Source organism: Heteronotia binoei, chromosome 8 (genome assembly GCF_032191835.1).
Source record: "Heteronotia binoei isolate CCM8104 ecotype False Entrance Well chromosome 8, APGP_CSIRO_Hbin_v1, whole genome shotgun sequence".
Taxonomy (NCBI): Eukaryota; Metazoa; Chordata; class Lepidosauria; order Squamata; family Gekkonidae; genus Heteronotia; species Heteronotia binoei.
Window position 1 is genome coordinate 13,754,953 of NC_083230.1, and position 4,863 is coordinate 13,759,815.

Below are 4,863 nucleotides of genomic sequence, written 5' to 3' on the forward strand. Positions count from 1 at the left end.
AAATCAAGAAAAAAAGTCCCCATGCACTCGAGAATGGACACCTGTCACCTGATTTTTCTCTTTGAGTGTGACATGGTTCTGTCTAAAGATCCATCATCTCCATGATAAATAATGAGCTATCCGAAGGGGAGTGCAGCCCCTCTGCTCTGTCCATAGGAATGGCCAAGAAACTATTGCAAGTGAATGGCCAAGACACTCTGCAAGTGAATGGCCAAGACACTCCGCATACTTTTTTTGGTCTTCCAAGAAAAGCATACTTTTCTTGCTCTGTCCATAGGAATGGCCAAGACACTATTGCAAGTGAATGGCCAAGACACTCTGCATTACTTTTCTTGGTCTTCCAATCTGGCATCAAGAGAATGACCTTGAATTTCACTGCACAAAGTAGACACCCACTCCTGAAGGGCAGATATATTACTCACTGTAAAGATCTCTACTGACTTTTTAAACTTCATAATTGGGTTGAGATTTTTTGGGGGGGGGGGGCATGTTGAAGGAGGTTTTTAGGGGGGGTTATATTTTCTGGATGAGATTTAGCTAAATTAGAGGTTTACAAGATTATGCATGGGATGGAGAAAGTAGAGAAAGGGCATTCAATGAAATTGCTGAGCAGTCAGGTTAAAACAGATAAAAGGAAGTACTTCTTCACCCAAAGGGTGATTAACGTGTGGAATTCACTGCCACAGGAGGTGGTGGCGGCTACAAGCATAGCCAGCTTCAAGAGGGATTGGATAAAAATATGGAGTAGAGGTCCATCAGTGACTATTAGCCACAGTGTATATATATGTGTGTGTGTGTGTTTTGGCCACTGTGTGACACAGAGTGTTGGACTAGATAGGCCATTGGCCTGATCCAACATGGCTTCTCTTATGTTCTTATGACTACACATTATTGGCAGAAGATAGTTAAGAAACAACTCCTGATAAACCTTAAAGCAGATAATGCTATAGCAGGATTACAGCTTTAAGTAATGACTATTGGTGATTTATACAATTTTAAGCTTGAGAATAAAGAAATTCAAATTGCCATGAAGGAGCTCAAAAATATTTGCAAGTGTAAGGATGTGTTGCTGGCAAACACAACAGAGAATTCATGCCAAAGTAGTCCCCATTACTATGTATGGGTGTGAAAGTTGGACAGTGAAGAAAACTGACAAGAAGAAAGTTGATTCATTTGAATATTGTGTTAGAGGAGAGTTTTATGGATACCATGGACCTCAAAAAGATAACTACATTGGTTCCAGTTCAAATCAAGCCTGAACTCTCCCTAGAAGCCAAAATGACTTAATTGAGGCTATCATACTTTGGCCACATTATGAGAAGACTCACTGGAGAAGACAGAAATGCTAGGAAGAGCTGAAGTCAGCAGAAAAAGAGGGAGACACAACATTAGATTGATTGACTCAAGGAAGGAAGCCACAACCCTTAGTTTGGAAGGCCATTAATGCATAGAGTCACCATGCCAGATTTGGTGGCACTTAACAAAACACACACATTTCAAGTATAACCATACTTGGAAAAATACATGGGGGGAACCATGCTCCATCACCTCTGGAATTTTTTTATGTGCTCTTAAACTCTAATGACATGAAACAAATACAACTTTTTACAACCTTCGGTTTGGTTCATCATTCACTGTAACATCTATAAAGAGTATAATATTTCCCTTAGGCAACAATTGTCATTCCAAGCGATAGCCTTTGCAAAAGGATCAAGGCTGGAGAAGAAGCACCCTCTTCTCTATCTTCAAAGTTGTCAGCCAAAAGAGAAGATCACAGCAGGGTTATCAAGCCTGAGACTCAAGACCTGTCAGCTTGATTTGTTTGGATTTGGATGGAGCTTTTTTGTTCTTGTTTTGCTGACATTCCTTTTTGATTTCTGTGCATGTCTCCAGCAAAGTGGTTCAAGGCCTCAGAGCATAGCCTAAGGGGGTTTCTTTCTTGGGACCTCTTAGGAAGCTGCAGATATACAAAAGCTCACTTTTCTCCATGCACTGCTATTGGCACAAGAGTCCATATCCAGTGATGCCAGATAACACGAGTCAAAAGATTAATTGATTGCAACTCGTATCCTATGCATGAGACATTTTTTAAAGTTCCCATTCTCAAAAACGATTGACTCAAATTCTTGCGGAAAAACTAGAACAGGATTAAAAACAGAAAAAAATGTACCTGCTAAATATTCACAGGAATAAGTTAATTTAGAAAATATGCTCCTTTGTGTTGTGTGTTGTTTGTAATGAACATATGAAGCTGCCTTATATTGAATTAGACCCTCGGTCCATCAAAGTCAGTATTGTCTACTCAGACTGGCAGTGGCTCTCCAGGGTCTCAAGCTGAGGTTTTCACACCTATTTGCCTGGACCCTTTTTAGCTGGAGATGCCAGGGATTGAACCTGGGACCTTCTGCTTCTCAAGCAGATGCTCTACCACTGAGCCACTGTCCCTCCCTAAAGTCAGTATTGTCTACCCAGACTGGCAGCGGCTCTCCAGGGTCTCAAGCTGAGGTTTTTCACACCTATTTGCCTGGACTCTTTTTTGGAGATGCCGGGGATTGAACCTGGGACCTTCTGCTTCCCAAGCAGATGCTCTACCACTGAGCCACCGTCCCTCCCCTACATTACTATGCAATGGATAGTATGCAGGTTGTTTGATTTTGAGTTGTACAGGACAAAACCAAATATACTTGTATGCATTTATGTTGCCTTTGTCATTTTGTATGTCAAATTATTATACTAGAATGTTTTTTTTTTGTCATTGACATTTTGTAAGTCAAATTATTATACTAGAGTCATACTCGAAATTTGATGTTAGAAAGTGGCAGTGGAGGCTTATGGAGACTCTATAGGGTTTCCAATGCAAGAGACATTCAGACATTGCCTGCCTTTCCATAGCAACTCTGGACTTCCTTGGTGGTTCTAACAGGGCTGACTCTGCTTAGCTCTGAGATCTGATGAGATCGGGAGAGCCTGGGCCAGCCAGGTCAGGGCGAGGCATACGGTCATTTCACATTTCATGGACAAGCAATTTGTAGTGAGCAAGCCAAGCAATTGAGCTACTTCCATAGGACTTGGGGCCATGTCCTGCCAGTTAAAAAATATTCACCACAAAGACTGGATTTAGATCTGGTGGATCTGGGTTCCAACCCTCGACCACTTCACCTAATCTACAAATAATGCAGGTCGTCTAATGGATAATATTGTCACCGTTCCTTGGAGGCAGGGCAGGACACAAATGTGAAGCAAGATGCTTACACCAAGGGCTTGAATTCAGCAGGAGCTTACGGGAGCACAGCTCCTAAACCTCCAGCCAGGGTCTGCATATAGATAAGAACATAAGAGAAGCCATGTTGGATCAGGCCAACGGCCCATCCAGTCCAACACTCTGTGTCACACAGTGGCAAAAAAATTTATATATACACACACACTGTGGCTAATAGCCACTGATGGACCTGTGCTCCATATTTTTATCTAAACCCCTCTTGAAGGTGGCTATGCTTGTGGCCGCCACCACCTCCTGTGGCAGTGAATCCCACATGTTCATCACCCTTTGGGTGAAGAAGTACTTCCTTTTATCCGTTTTAACCTGTCTGCTCAGCAATTTCATCGAATGCCCACGAGTTCTTGTATTGTGAGAAAGGGAGAAAAGTACCTCTTTCTCTACTTTCTCCATCCCATGCATTATCTTGTAAACCTCTATCCTGGTGCATATGCAAATGAGATATGCTACTGAGCTCCTGCACCTTTTTTTCTACAAAACGACCCCTACTACAACCCCCCAAAATATACTTCCAGGGCAGTCCTATGTGAGCTATTCCAGTCTAAACCCATTGACTTCACTGCAGGAGTCATCGGATGCTATCTTCCAGCAAAACTTATGCAAGCAGTGGATGATGAAATCACTTTTGTTCTTTTCTGATACATAAGCCCAATGTGATCTCGCAAATGGTGCAGATGGCAGGAAGCATTTAAGCTTCTGTGCTTATTGGCTCAGTAATGGTGAGTGCACTTGACTTGGCAATGTCATTGGCACTTTCTCCTGACATTGATCTTGCCAGAAGCTTACCTTTTCCTCCAAAGGAGATACTGGGACCTAAATAAAGTCCTCGCAGAACTGCCAATCCCAGTGCCTAGAAATTCTGTTCTGAGAACTGGTTTATATTTTATATCAGTCACATAGATGCCACCGGGAAATGCTTCAGTAGCACAGAATCATACATGGGAAGCACACAATATAGAGTTAATTACCCAATGGATCTCTACTCAAAACTCCAATTTCCACCCAAATTGGGGAATTCACACATTAAGTATCACTGTATAAAAAATATCTCACACCCTGTCGTTGGTGTCATGTTTAAATGGACCATTTAAGTCTCCCAGAAGCTTCAAGAAATTATTTTCTTTTTTCCTATTTCAGGAACTCTAAATTTGGAAGAGATTTAGAAAATGTCGTGTTTCTGAACCACAGAATTGTTGATTGCATGTCTGCCTGTCAAACAATATCAATCAAACACATTTTTGTACTTTTTCCTGATTAAGCAACATTTATTATAAAAAAAAATTATTAAGACTTTAAGCACACACATTAGGGTTGCCAATCCCCAGCTGGGGACAGTGGATCCCCCCAGTTTGGACCCCCCCCACTTCAGGGTTATCAGAAAGCAGGGGGGAATGTCTGTTGGGCACTCCATTATTCCCCGTGAAGACTGATTCCCATAGGGTATAATGGAGAATTGATCTGTGGCTATCTGCGGTTCTGGAAGGGTCTGTTTTTTGAGGTAGAGGCACCAGAGTTTTAGCATAGCATCCAGTGCCTCTTCCTAAAATACCCTCCAAGTTTCAAAAGGATTGGACCAGGGGATCCAA

At 42.0% G+C, this 4,863-nt stretch overlaps 1 non-coding gene across 1 annotated transcript; it reads right to left on the reverse strand.

The window, feature by feature from the left end:
• Positions 1-2,373: 2,373 nt before the first annotated feature.
• On the reverse strand, positions 2,374-2,444 carry TRNAL-GAG (transfer RNA leucine (anticodon GAG)). Its single transcript has one exon. It is a non-coding gene; the product is annotated as a tRNA-Leu (tRNA).
• Positions 2,445-4,863: the final 2,419 nt, after the last annotated feature.